At 43.1% G+C, this 15,233-nt stretch overlaps 1 long non-coding RNA gene across 1 annotated transcript; it reads left to right on the top strand.

Annotated features, from left to right (window-relative positions):
• The first annotated feature begins 12,796 nt into the window (after positions 1 to 12,796).
• On the top strand, positions 12,797 to 13,677 carry LOC117333638. The gene is made up of 2 exons (XR_004533967.1): positions 12,797 to 13,076; positions 13,555 to 13,677. It is a non-coding gene; the product is annotated as an uncharacterized LOC117333638 (long non-coding RNA).
• The last annotated feature ends 1,556 nt before the right edge of the window (positions 13,678 to 15,233 follow it).

Here is a 15,233-nt window from a genome sequence, read left to right as displayed (position 1 = left end):
CTTCTTTGTCTGTCTTTCCTTCAATTATGTCTTCCTTTAATAGACCGAGTGAATGGTTCCAGTTATTCTAACGAAGAAATACGAAGGTCCAAAACTGCCGTGATCATTGACTTCCTACCAAAACCAAATATCATTTGTAACACGTGACACATGGAATAACACGCTGATAGCAAAACATACACAAATGATTTTAATAGCTTTCAGTTCAGTTGCAGAACTTCATTGAAGACCAGGACCAGGGATTCGCTTGCTCTGCGACAAGCAAGGAAAAGGAAACAAGACAATTAACTGCTTGAAAACAAAGGATGATTGACACTTTTAACGTGACTTCCGTTGTTACGAGGAATAGTGAACAGAAAAAGAGCAAAATACCCGCACACGAAAGCTTGATGGACAAACAACAACAACAACAGTATCCTTCTCTGTGGTGGTCCTTGTGGGACAACAGTATCCCCCTCTGTGGTGGTCATTGTGGGACAACATTACCCCCTCTGTGGTGGTCATTGTGGGACAACATTACCCCCTCTGTGGTGGTCATTGTGGGACAACAGTATCCTCCTCTGTGGTGGTCATTGTGGGACAACAGTATCCCCCTCTGTGGTGGTCCTTGTGGGACAACAGTATCCCTCTCTGTGGTGGTCATTGTGGGACAACAGTATCCCCCTCTGTGGTGGTTATTGTGGGACAACAGTATCCCCCTCTGTGATGGTCCTTGTGGGACAACAGTATCCCCCTCTGTGGTGGTCATTGTGGGACAACAGTATCCCCCTCTGTGGTGGTCATTGTGGGACAACAGTATCCCCCTCTGTGATGGTCCTTGTGGGACAACAGTATCCCCCTCTGTGGTGGTCATTGTGGGACAACAGTATCCCCCTCTGTGGTGGTCATTGTGGGACAACAGTATCCCCCTCTGTGGTGGTCATTGTGGGACAACAGTATCCCCCTCTGTGGTGGTCATTGTGGGACAACAGTATCCCCCTCTGTGATGGTCCTTGTGGGACAACAGTATCCCCCTCTGTGGTGGTCATTGTGGGACAACATTACCCCCTCTGTGGTGGTCATTGTGGGACAACATTACCCCCTCTGTGGTGGTCATTGTGTGACAACAGTATCCCCCTCTGTGGTGGTCCTTGTGGGACAACAGTATCCCCCTCTGTGTGGTCATTGTGTGACAACAGTATCCCCCTCTGTGGTGGTCCTTGTGTGACAACAGTATCCCCCTCTGTGGTGGTCATTGTGGGACAACAGTACCCCCTCTGTGGTGGTCATTGTGGGACAACAGTATCCCCCTCTGTGGTGGTCATTGTGGGACAACAGTATCCCCCTCTGTGGTGGTCATTGTGGGACAACAGTATCCCCCTCTGTGGTGGTCATTGTGGGACAACAGTATCCCCCTCTGTGGTGGTCATTGTGGGACAACAGTATCCTCCTCTGTGGTGGTCATTGTGTGACAACAGTACCCTCCTCTGTGGTGGTCATTGTGGGACAACAGTATCCCTCCTCTGTGGTGGTCATTGTGGGACAACAGTATCCCCCTCTGTGGTGGTCCTTGTGGGACAACAGTATCCCCCTCTGTGGTAGGACAACAGTACCCTCCTCTGTGGTGGTCATTGTGGGACAACAGTATCCCCCTCTGTGATGGTCCTTGTGGGACAACAGTATCCCCCTCTGTGGTAGGACAACAGTATCCCCCTCTGTGGTGGTCATTGTGTGACAACAGTATCCCCCTCTGTGGTGGTCATTGTGGGACAACAGTATCCCCCTCTGTGGTGGTCATTGTGGGACAACAGTATCCCCCTCTGTGGTAGGACAACAGTATCCCCCTCTGTGGTGGTCATTGTGTGACAACAGTATCCCCCTCTGTGGTAGGACAACAGTATCCCCCTCTGTGGTGGTCATTGTGTGACAACAGTAACCCCCTCTGTGGTGGTCATTGTGGGACAACAGTATCCCCCTCTGTGATGGTCCTTGTGGGACAACAGTATCCCCCTCTGTGGTGGTCCTTGTGGGACAACAGTATCCCCCTCTGTGGTGGTCATTGTGGGACAACAGTATCCTCCTCTGTGGTGGTCATTGTCGGACAACAGTATCCCCCTCTGTGGTGGTCCTTGTGGGACAACAGTATCCCTCTCTGTGGTGGTCATTGTGTGACAACAGTATCCCTCTCTGTGGTGGTCATTGTGGGACAACAGTATCCCTCTCTGTGGTGGTCATTGTGTGACAACAGTATCCTCCTCTGTGGTGGTCATTGTGGGACAACAGTATCCCTCTCTGTGGTGGTCATTGTGGGACAACAGTATCCCCCTCTGTGGTGGTCATTGTGGGACAACAGTATCCCCCTCTGTGGTGGTCCTTGTGGGACAACAGTATCCCCCTCTGTGGTGGTCCTTGTGGGACAACAGTATCCTCCTCTGTGGTGGTCATTGTCGGACAACAGTATCCCCCTCTGTGGTGATCATTGTGGGACAACAGTATCCCTCTCTGTGGTGGTCATTGTGGGACAACAGTATCCCCCTCTGTGGTGGTCATTGTGTGACAACAGTATCCCCCTCTGTGGTGGTCATTGTGGGACAACAGTATCCCCCTCTGTGGTGGTCACTGTGGGACAACAGTATCCCCCTCTGTGGTGGTCATTGTGGGACAACAGTATCCCCCTCTGTGGTGGTCACTGTGGGACAACAGTATCCCCCTCTGTGGTGGTCATTGTGTGACAACAGTATCCTCCTCTGTGGTGGTCATTGTGGGACAACAGTATCCCCCTCTGTGGTGGTCATTGTGTGACAACAGTATCCTCCTCTGTGGTGGTCACTGTGGGACAACAGTATCCCCCTCTGTGGTGGTCATTGTGGGACAACAGTACCCCCTCTGTGGTGGTCATTGTGTGACAACAGTATCCTCCTCTGTGGTGGTCATTGTGGGACAACAGTATCCTCCTCTGTGGTGGTCATTGTGGGACAACAGTATCCTCCTCTGTGGTGGTCTTTGTGGGACAACAGTATCCCCCTCTGTGGTGGTCTTTGTGTGACAACAGTATCCCCCTCTGTGGTGGTCATTGTGGGACAACAGTATCCCCCTCTGTGGTGGTCTTTGTGGGACGACAGTATCCCCCTCTGTGGTGGTCATTGTGGGACAACAGTACCCTCCTCTGTGGTGGTCATTGTGGGACAACAGTATCCCCCTCTGTGGTGGTCATTGTGGGACAACATTATCCCCCTCTGTGGTGGTCATTGTGGGACAATAGTATCCCCCTCTGTGGTGGTCATTGTGGGACAACAGTATCCCCCTCTGTGGTGGTCATTGTGGGACAACACTATCCCCCTCTGTGGTAGGACAACAGTATCCCCCTCTGTGGTGGTCATTGTGGGACAACAGTTCGTTCATGTAAAACCCTTTTTAAGTTCATTACCAAGAGATATATTCACTACAGATTTGTCTATTATCGTTCAAAACAGAATGTTACTTTATTTTCAATGTATTTTGAAAACGCATGTTTTGGGTCTGACGTGAAAATACTACTGTGATTTCTATTGTCTAAATGAATTAATGACATAAAAGAACTTGAACGATTAAATGATCGGGTTATAATTTATCTTAGTCATATGTTAATGGACTATTATATTGTTTAATCTAATTATTTAATCAATTACTTAAGTATTGTTTACTTATTAATCAATTTGTCTTGTTCGATTTTTTGATATATAATCTTTCTGTGATTTTGTGTGAGTTTGAACATGCAAGAGTGTTTTTGCACGTGGCGGTAGGTGTGTGCGAGTGAAGGTGGGGAGTGGGCGAGTGAAGGTGGGGAGTGGGCGAGTGAAGGTGGGGAGTGGGCGAGTGAAGGTGGGGAGTGGGCGAGTGAAGGTGGGGAGTGGGCGAGTGAAGGTGGGGAGTGGGCGAGTGAAGGTGGGGAGTGGGCGAGTGAAGGTGGGGTGTGGGCGAGTGAAGGTGTAGTGTGTGTGAGTGAAGGTGGGGAGTGGGCGAGTGAAGGTGGGGTGTGGGCGAGTGAAGGTGGGGTGTGGGCGAGTGAAGGTGGGGTGTGGGCGAGTGAAGGTGGGGTGTGGGCGAGTGAAGGTTGGGTGTGGGTGAGGATGTGTATGTTGTGTGATACTGCTTTTTACTAACTGTACATATGTGTATGTATGTGTTATGTTCGTTTCAATTTGATGATTAAAATATTTAGAAAAAAAAATAGCTGCGTCGGTTAGCACAAGAATAGTTATAATGTCATAAATTAGCTGTAACTTACATGTGAAAACAACAAATTCAGCACGGTAGCACTTTCTGTGGGCAGCCACAATAAACTTTCGGTTTTGTTTCGTCCTTTAGGCATGTTCAGGCGGAAGGCGATGATTATCGTCTTTTCGCCCCGCGGGGCGACGGAGCGAAGATTATCGTCTTTTCGCAGCGAGATAGCGATGATTATCGTCTTTTCGCCCCGCGGGGCGACAGAGCGATGATTAGCGGGGCGAAATACGATAAACAGCTGGGCGAAGTATTTCGGGTCGCGAAACAACGACCTTAAAATTTCGTTATTTCGCGTTACTTTTTTTCGTTATTTCGTTCTGTCGCTGCGAAAAGACGATGATTAGCGTGGCGAAATAACGAAATGGCACATATCAGCCACCATAGGAAACCGCAATTGCTGTTGACGAGAAGTAGTTGTTGGCAAGAACGAAACTGACTTTAAGTGTTGCAATTTATTCAGGTAAGCAATGATATCGTAGTGAATTCAAAGACTTCATTCTGGACAGAATCATCTACTGGCCTGTCGGTTATGCAGTGTAATATTGTTAAACAAAGTATCTTTTCCAATGGCCTCGGGTTCACGGTGTCCTTACTCATCCGTGACGGGGTTGACCATGAGCGTCCATTACGCTACCGAATTCCGAGGAGGAAAATAAAACTTAAAATTTCGGTGTCGAGAATTAAAGGACATTATCTCGGTATAATTTTGATAACGTATTTTTCCACGTCTCCTTTATTCGTTAGTGGTTGTACACATTAATTTTTATGTATACAGTGTAAATAAGTGTTGATACATATCAAATCGTGGTAAAATAGTTTGAATAAACATAACACAACAAAGTATTGGGCGTGGCTCGTTACACCTTACGCCCACACACAAAGGCGTATTAACAGAAAAACTAGGCTTAAAGAGAGGGATTTCCCAATACCACTGTCCCATCCACTGTAGGGGACATTAGCTGTACGGGTAGATTTGACCGAGCACCCCGTTCTGCCACACATGGTACATATTGTTTTGAATAAATCGACAATAATATGATTATCTAACAGACAATGGAGACAGGTATACTTCACCTGTCTAAAGAAAGTTACTGTACGATATGGGAGTGTGTACGTTGTTTATACTGGAATAGGTTGTCACTGTAAAAAAGTCTCCGTCGGCCATGACGTCTCGATAACCACAGCTTCGGATACCCCGTTGAAAAATTCAAGTAATGGTAACATGTTTATAAGCTGATGCAACACTGTTTCTGAATATGAAGGTGTATTGGATTTTGTGAAGTTTTGACCCAATAGTACATATATATATATAGCTCCACACGCCGAGTGATGATTGACTAGACATACATGTATAAGGAAAACGACTTTTTTTTAAAACTGTATACAGGTGTCGTGTTAAATTAGATCACGCAGGAAATCTACTGTACACACGTTACAAGAACCCCAGTAAACGTGGACATAAGTTATATCATACACGCTTGGGAGCGTCTGTCTGCGGTTATCTCCCTTACTGTATTAACCTACACATATTATAAGTTAAACGACTACAGAAAGGACAAAGGCAATTAAACGCATTTAAAAAAATTTCAAACACATTAAACTGCAAGAACATCCGAACAGTTGTTAAACAGACACAATGTGCGTTTATACATTGTAACAGGTTAAAACACCAACATATTTATCTGTGTGTCTGTTTGTTCCACTACTAGCCCCATTTGTTGTTTTTATGGACGGAATACAGAGGAAGTTCACCACGTTAGGACATTGTTGTATAGTCACTTTTCTGTTTCACATCGTGTTTAAAGGATTATACCGGAAGTAGATTGACATATTCATACCGGAAGTAATTACAGTATATTGCTCGGTAAGCCGTCATCTTTCCGCGTTAAGATTTACAACTGTACACTTATTTTGCATGTCATGTTTGACGTTTTTATGCACCGGAGATATGGCTATTAGTTTGATTATAGTTATGACATCGATAAACAAAATATGTGTTCTGTCTATCATAGCTGTGTTCTGTCTAGTATAGCTGTGTTCTGTCTATCATAGCTATGTTCTGTCTATCATAGCTGTGTTCTGTCTATCATAGCTGTGTTCTGTCTATCATAGCTGTGTTCTGTCTAGTATAGCTGTGTTCTGTCTAGTATAGCTGTGTTCTGTCTATCATAGCTGTGTTCTGTCTATCATAGCTGTGTTCTGTCTAGTATAGCTGTGTTCTGTCTAGTATAGCTGTGTTCTGTCTATCATAGCTGTGTTCTGTCTTGTATAGCTGTGTTCTGTCTAGTATAGCTGTGTTCTGTCTAGTATAGCTGTGTTCTGTCTAGTAAAGCTGTGTTCTGTCTAGTATAGCTGTGTTCTGTCTATCATAGCTGTGTTCTGTCTATCATAGCTGTGTTCTGTCTATCATAGCTATGTTCTGTCTAGTATAGCTGTGTTCTGTCTAGTATAGCTGTGTTCTGTCTATCATAGCTGTGTTCTGTCTAGTATAGCTGTGTTCTGTCTAGTATAGCTATGTTCTGTCTATCATAGCTGTGTTCTGTCTAGTATAGCTGTGTTCTGCCTAGTATAGCTGTGTTCTGTCTATCATAGCTTTGTTCTGTCTATCATAGCTGTGTTCTGTCTATCATAGCTGGTTCTGTCTAGTATAGCTGTGTTCTGTCTAGTATAGCTGTGTTCTGTCTATCTTAGCTGTGTTCTGTCTAGTATAGCTGTGTTCTGTCTCTCATAGCTGTGTTCTGTCTATCATAGCTGTGTTCTGTCTAGTATAGCTGTGTTCTGTCTATCATAGCTGTGTTCTGTCTAGTATAGCTGTGTTCTGTCTATCTTAGCTGTGTTCTGTCTATCATAGCTGTGTTCTGTGTTCTGTCTATCATAGCTGTGTTCTGTCTAGTATAGCTGTGTTCTGTCTATCATAGCTGTGTTCTGTCTAGTATAGCTGTGTTCTGTCTAGTATAGCTGTGTTCTGTCTAGTATAGCTGTGTTCTGTCTGTCATAGTTGTGTTCTGTGTATCATAGCTGTGTTCTGTGTATCATAGCTGTGTTCTGTGTATCATAGCTGTGTTCTGTGTTCTGTCTATCATAGCTGTGTTCTGTCTATCATAGCTGTGTTCTGTCTAGTATAGCTGTGTTCTGTCTAGTATAGCTGTGTTCTGTCTATCATAGCTGTGTTCTGTCTAGTATAGCTGACCTCTTCCAATTAGCATACGGCTCTAGCTAGGTACCGTAACTAATGGTTACTGTAAACAAAATTAACACATTTTTTCCTTTGTGTTGTTCAAGGAATTGTTCCCATTATCTCGAGTTCCGTGATAGATACGTTGTATCGACTCCTAACACAAGATGACAGAGAAGTTAACAACACAGGGTTTCGAGAGAGGTTGATGAAGACAACGACACAGGGTTTGGAGAGAGGTTGATGAAGACAACAACACAGGGTTTCGAGAGAGGTTGATGAAGACAACAACACAGGGTTTCGAGAGAGGTTGATGAAGACAACAACACAGGGTTTCGAGAGAGGTTGATGAAGACAACAACACAGGGTTTGGAGAGAGGCTGATGAAGACAACAACACAGGGTTTTGAGAGAGGTTGATGAAGACAACGACACAGGGTTTCGAGAGAGGTTGATGAAGACAACGACACAGGGTTTCGAGAGAGGTTGATGAAGACAACGACACAGGGTTTCGAGAGAGGTTGATGAAGACAACAACACAGGGTTTCGAGAGAGGTTGATGAAGACAACGACACAGGGTTTCGAGAGAGGTTGATGAAGACAACGACACAGGGTTTCGAGAGAGGTTGATGAAGACAACAACACAGGGTTTCGAGAGAGGTTGATGAAGACAACGACACAGGGTTTCGAGAGAGGTTGATGAAGACAACGACACAGGGTTTCGAGAGAGGTTGATGAAGACAACGACACAGGGTTTCGAGAGAGGTTGATGAAGACAACGACACAGGGTTTCGAGAGAGGTTGATGAAGACAACGACACAGGGTTTCGAGAGAGGTTTATGAAGACAACGACATAGGGTTTCGAGAGAGGTTGATGAAGACAACGACACAGGGTTTCGAGAGAGGTTGATGAAGACAACGACACAGGGTTTCGAGAGAGGTTGATGAAGACTGCGGATATTGTCGACATTATGGTCTCATTTTGAAATACTCTATTTCCTTATGTCATATGAAGCCGGACGTGACCGATACTTGTTCACATAACAAGTGGCTCTGTTGTCACCATCCAATATCTTATTATAAGAATGTGACTTCACCCGGATTAGACCTAGATTTGTATGGCGGGTGTTGTCGTGACCTTGATTTGTATGGCGGGTGTCGTCGTGACCTTGATTTGTATGGCAGGTGTCGTGGTGACCTTGATTTGTATGGCGGGTGTCGTGGTGACCTTGATTTGTATGGCGGGTGTCGTGGTGACCTTGATTTGTATGGCGGGTGTCGTCGTGACCTAGATTTGTATGGCGGGTGTTGTCGTGACCTAGATTTGTATGGCGGGTGTCGTCGTGACCTAATGTAGATTTGTAGGGTGGGTGTCGTCGTGACCTAGATTTGTAGGGTGGGTGTCGTCGTGACATAGATTTGTATGAATAGGACGTTTACCCTTCTAGAACACCTGATTAAAGGTCCCCCATGCCAATCGATATCTTTTGACAATATGTCACCCTCGTTGTATCGATATTGTGCTAGAATTATTTTTTTGCGATAATGTTGGATTCACTGTTGGTTTTGCAGAGATTTCTGTTTAATTTGGGGAGTAACACTACTAATTCTAGTGGCATGTCCTCTAATCCACGGCATCAGCACGAATCCGGGTAATTAAAACGTTAAAAATATTTTTTTTTCAAGCAGCATATTAAAGACCGAGTTATAATTCTGATGGTTACCAATTGCCTTGGCGAGTCTGTTGCATTTTCCAGTAGAGTTTTGAAGATTTAATGAGCGAGTAAGCATATTGCAAGGGTTTTTTGTCGTTAAGTTAATGATGCAATTGGTTGGACGGCGACAGAATGTTCCATAAAATAAGTACAAATTATTTTTAGAATTCAGCATCAGCACCGACGAGGTCACGCTCTCACCGACATGTAGAATAACGTTCTCACGAAGATGTAGAATAACGTTCTCAGGAAGATGTAGAACTACGCTCTCGGGGGGAAGTAGAACTACGCTCTCGGGGAGATATAGAACTACGCTCTCAGGAAGATGAAAACTACGCTCTCGGGGGGAAGTAGAATTACGCTATCAGGAAGATGTAGAACTACGCTCTCAGGAAGAAGTAGAACTACGCTCTCAGGAAGATGTAGAACTACGCTCTCAGGAAGAAGTAGAACTACGCTCTCAGGAAGATGTAGAGTTACGCTCTCAGGAAGATGTAGAACTACGCTCTCAGGAAGATGTAGAGTTACGCCCTCAGGAAGAAGTAGAACTACGCTCTCATGGAGATGTAGAACTACGCTCTCAGGAAGATGTAGAACTACGCTCTTAGGAAGATGTAGAACTATGCTCTCAGGAAGATGTAGAATTACGCTCTCAGGAAAATGTAGAACTACGTTCTCAGGAAGATGTAGAACTGCGCTCTCAGGAAGATGTAGAACTACTCTCTCAGGAAGATGTAGAACTACGTTCTCGGGGGAATGTAGAACTACGCTCTCAGGAAGATGTAGAACTACGCTCTCCGGAAGATGTAGAACTACGCTCTCCGGAAGATGAAAACTACGCTTTCGGGGGGAAGTAGAACGAAGCACTTTTGAAGGTCAATGCCATGTTGGTGGTTTAAGTAGAGGTCACGATTGGACTTTCTGAAAACTATTGGCATCAATAAACCGTAGTCCTGACAGTGTGACGAGACGGTCATTCAAACTATCAATGGTATAAGGTTATAGTTTCTATATAGTCTGGTAGTGTGAGGTAAGGTTTTGGTATCATAATGGACATAAACACACTACATCAAATGGTCATTGGTTGCTGTATCAAAGATATATTAAGTTTCTCGCGACCTCTGTCCCCGAATTTCAATGGCGGTTTCCCACCACCCGATGATAAACTCAGCGGTCATCATTGGGGGCATTGTTGTGAAATCTTTAATGAGAGGTTTACTGCAATTTTACGCCTTTTACAAAGTTAACCGGGGCTCGTAAAACTGGGTTGTGTATTGTATCTCCTGGGCACGATGGGTTTGCTGTCCATCGACTGTTTTACGTACATGTATATGTCTGATAATGTCTGGTATATATACTGTATATCACAACACGACCGCCGCGACATTAGTTTCCCAGGCTGGCGTTATCATTCACACATTCTCATCATCTCAATGTAAGATATATATACAAGCAGAACAAGAAACGCAAGTTAGATTTTTTCTAATATAACCTCAGACACGAGGTCTGAATCCAATTAAAGTTCACACTGAGATGATAACCCCGTGCACTATCAGAATTTTCTTCAATTAAAATTCAACCGAACGTGACACGCTCAACGCTGCATGCCAGAAAGCGTGCATCCGGGTACTCTTGCACCATATGCGCTGGTAAATCCTTACAAATCGAACATTGGAACAGTACAGATCAGTTACACAACATTTCTTTTCGAAGTGATTGTACAGCGAAATATCGCAATTGAGTGAAGTCGATAGGGGTAGGGCTTATAGCCCTGAAAATGCAGGGGCATTCGCAACGTCATGTAGTCCAGCAATTATATGTACACAAGACAACAAATATCCCGTTTAATTGGGCTTATCAGAGTCACAGGGAGAATAGGTGACCGTCCAAGGCGCGGACGCACGCGCATTACGTCGCTACATCACAACAGAGGCGTCTCTCGCACCTCCGTAACCGACATCAGACGGCGACGGTACGTCAAGCTGCTGGCATCCATGGTCGGCCTGGGTATCGGACGGTTAGGAATTGGCTGCGGGAGTTTTAGTTAAGGCTACGGACGTCCCTATGTTGGTCCGTCACTAACGCAGAGGAGACCCCAACGTCGAATCCAGTGGCTGAGTGCCACGCACCTAATCGGTTTCGTTTTGCCCATTAGAGACGCGTGTTGTTCACTGACGAGTCTCGCTTTACTCTTTACAGGTCAGATGGACGACAACGTGTCTGTCGACGTCGTGGTGAGCGATATTCTGACGTTTGTGTAACCGAAAGCGACATATTCTAGGGAGGGTCTTTTATAGCATGGTCACGGATATTTCGAGGCCTAAATAACCTTCCGTGGTTAGCGATGGTAATCTTACAGCAGTAAGATATCGGGATCAGGACTTGATACCACACGTTCTTCCTCTTATCCATCAACACAACTTTATTTACGTTGCAGAAGGACAATGCAAGGTCCCATGTCGCCTAGGGTTTGTCGTGACTTTTGGGCTCAAAACAACGTTCCAGCTCTTGATTGGCCACCATATAGTCCAGATATGTCCCCAACGCCCCATATGATGTCGCCCAACTCACGCACGCCCTTATTCAGGAGTTAAATGATATCTTCTAAAGGGCCTTACACACCTTGATGGGGTCATTGTTAAGGAGAGTAAGAACAGCGACTGATATCATGGGTTGGCACACACGCTACTGATTTGGATCAGGAAACAGCGTATGGTACCCTTGTTTTAACGGTATTCACTCAAACACTGTCTTTGATAGGACAACAATAATCATCAAAATGTATTCAGTAATAATGAAATAAACGGGAAACCCACACCATGAGATATAAAATAAATAAATAATAATGTCAGTTTTACGGTTTTTTTTTAATGCAGATATCATGATAAATTGGAGTGATTTTAACGCTACACTAACGACTGTAAGTACGACTATTTTATAACCCCGTCAAAGAACTACATGACTTGTTAACCCCTCATACTTAAGTTCAAGGGAAGGTCATTTAACCGCAACCAACAACGCACGAGGCCTTGTCACGCCTCTAAAGTTACGACACCATTCGTGATTGGTAAATTGACAACCCGACAGAAGCGAATTGTCTGGTATCATACAGAAAACAAAGAAAGCCTGATAAGTAACGCGTCATTATCTTGTACAATTATTAGTATGTTTGCTGACTGGCGGGTACCCAGATAGCATGACTACGTTGGGCCAACGTTGGCATATGGTTGTACGGTTGGCCAATGGTTGGCGTTGGTCATACAACGTTGGCCCGACGTTGGCCCAACAACAACTTGTTTTACTCGACAGCAACTGAAGATAAGTTGGGAACACTACGTTGGCCCAACATTGGCCCCCTGTTAGTACATTTCAGTGCTGAATTACCTAGGTTGGTCCAACGTTGGTCCTACGTTGACCCGATGTTGTAAGCCCAAGCAGGTTTACAACAAATTCAAGCAAAAGTGATTATCTGTAATCAAAGTTGATATATATATTATCAACCATTTTTAAAAATACACTTCATAAGATTTTTTAATAGTGATTTTTTTTTCAAAATCACTATATAATAAAATGTATTGTTTGCGTGAGAATAACTAATCATAAATTAAAGTCTTTTATACTGTAGTAAAACAGGAACAAGGGCATAAATGTTTTGGTAAATATTTTAGTGGCCGGTTTAAGGATGCCATTATCTATGCATGTTTACTGCCCACAAAACTGGGTCAGGGCTTCTTACAGCAAGGGTCGGACCAGTTCCCTTAGTAACCGTGACATCTGATACTAGGGATGGTCAAGCTGCCTGCAGATGTTACATTCTTATCAGGGACCTTGTCCGAGCTGTTCAACTGGTTGTACACAGTACAGTGCTATTTCGACTTACACAGAAGATATTTGGATTAATCACGAAGAAGAAAGAGAGCATTTCTTTGATCAAAAGACAATGTAAGTAGGCTATATGATTTGCTTTTTAATTATGTTTCAATTCCTGAAGTAATTTTAGTATATTAATTAATTCCACAAGACCACCTGCCGTACGTACACTTTTGCTTGCTAGATATCGGGGTCATAAAGTTTTCAGAATTTATTTTTCATTTCTTACACATACACACATATATACTAAGTATATTTATCTACAAAATTTGTGTAGCTGTTCCATGTTCAATGTCAGATCGTTTGTATAATTCCCTTGTTTCTTGATAAAGGGGCAGATTGCCTCGAAAATACTTGTCTGTACTGTCGTTATTACTACTTGACAAATTTCATATACAGTATATATATAATCTATATATAATAATGTAAATTACTTCAATGCCATAATGCCATAACTGCAGAAATGTCCAGGTTAGCGATTCATGCCATCTGTGCCGCTTGATTTTTACATTCTGTGTAGATTTGATATATTGTTTATTTATTCCAACAGCTACAGTAAGGAAGAACCGCCTGTGTGCGACAGCAACAGATTCGGAAATTGCAGCAATTCAATGCAAAAGATTGGTTCAGATTTGCTTGTGATCGCGATGGTGGCAGGAAAAGGAGAGAGGAATAAAAAAGGGCACAACAGGAAGCTACTGCAACTATAAATGCTGTGATCATATACAAATAAATTGTAAAGCACTTGCCAATATGACAACTGATTAATTTTTATGTTGCCAGCATTACACATAAGCATCACTTTATCTACTGTTTGTTAAGTTGGCCAATGTTGGGCCTATGAAGGTGAAACCAATAGTTGGAAATACACACTTGAAACCAACGATGGGCCAACATTGGCTATCTGACATACAATGTTGGTCCAACGATGGGCCAACGTTGGCTATCTGACATACAATGTTGGTCCAACGATGGGCCAACATTGGCTATCTGAGATACAATGTTGGTCCAACGATGGGCCAACGTTGGCTATCTGACATACAATGTTGGTCCAACGATGGGCCAACACGTTGGGCCAACAATGGGCCGATGAGCAAAATTACATTGGGCCAACGTAGTTTGCCAACATTGGCCCTACGTAGTCAACATCTGTGGGCCAACGTTGGCCCAACGTAGTCATGCTATCTGGGTAATTAAATAGATTGCTGGTTGAGATAAGGAATAAGATTTACTTCCCACGCGATTTTATCTTATGATTCTAAATATGCAATCCGTCAACAACTTAAGTAGTATATTTTGAGTACGATTCATTTTTTGGAGGCTGTAAATGATATGTTATTGAAACTTTATAAAATAAATCATAGATAAAGTTTGTATATTGTTGGTTCACTAACAGGACGATGTTTGTTTGGATACAACAGACATCTACAAAATACATCTGAATAAATATACAAAACGGATGAAACTTGGGAAATTATTTAAAATTGAAATTTGATATCTTAAGTGCTTTAAGAATTGAACAATTCATTCCCTCATATCTATGCGTCATTTACACTTATATTTATGTGGACTGCAGCGAAATGAGGAGTAAACATCATCATTAACGTCTCCTGTCCCGTCGATAAGGCCTTAATGGACAGTGTGATGGTAAAACCTGATACAGGTCCTAACGAGGAGAAATCTTCCTGTACAAATAGGAACAGTCAAGATATACTTTAAAATGACGACTCACCTAGAAAGATTGTACAAATAAACACAGAAATGAATATCATTATATGAAAATAAACAAAGAAAACACTGACATGGAATGTTGTCCTGTCCCTTTTTAATATAACTACCGGAAACAGATATTCTTAAACGTCATACATTTTTATTGTAATATAGAGCCACGGTTTTATAGCATACATTTAAATGTTTACACTTCATAGAAAATTTTATAAAATGAGTCGTACAGATGTTTTATTTTTTAGTATCTTGTCGAGGAAAAATTACAACTTTGAGATGAGTTTCATTCTAACACGAAGTGAAAATAAAACCTGAGATACTTTTTATCACAGAACTCAAAAAAAAAGAAAAAAAATCGTACAGGATGACAGATTAAGATATGGAAGATTTAATCAAACAGACAGCCATTTTGTTGCGCTATTCACAAATGAATACAATTGATACATTATATTGTTATCCAAGCAAGGAACAAAAGATACATAGGTGAGAAGTAAAGGAAAACTA

Source organism: Pecten maximus, chromosome 8, assembly GCF_902652985.1.
Source record: "Pecten maximus chromosome 8, xPecMax1.1, whole genome shotgun sequence".
NCBI lineage: Eukaryota > Metazoa > Mollusca > Bivalvia > Pectinida > Pectinidae > Pecten > Pecten maximus.
This window is presented reverse-complemented; position numbering and strand designations above follow the sequence as displayed.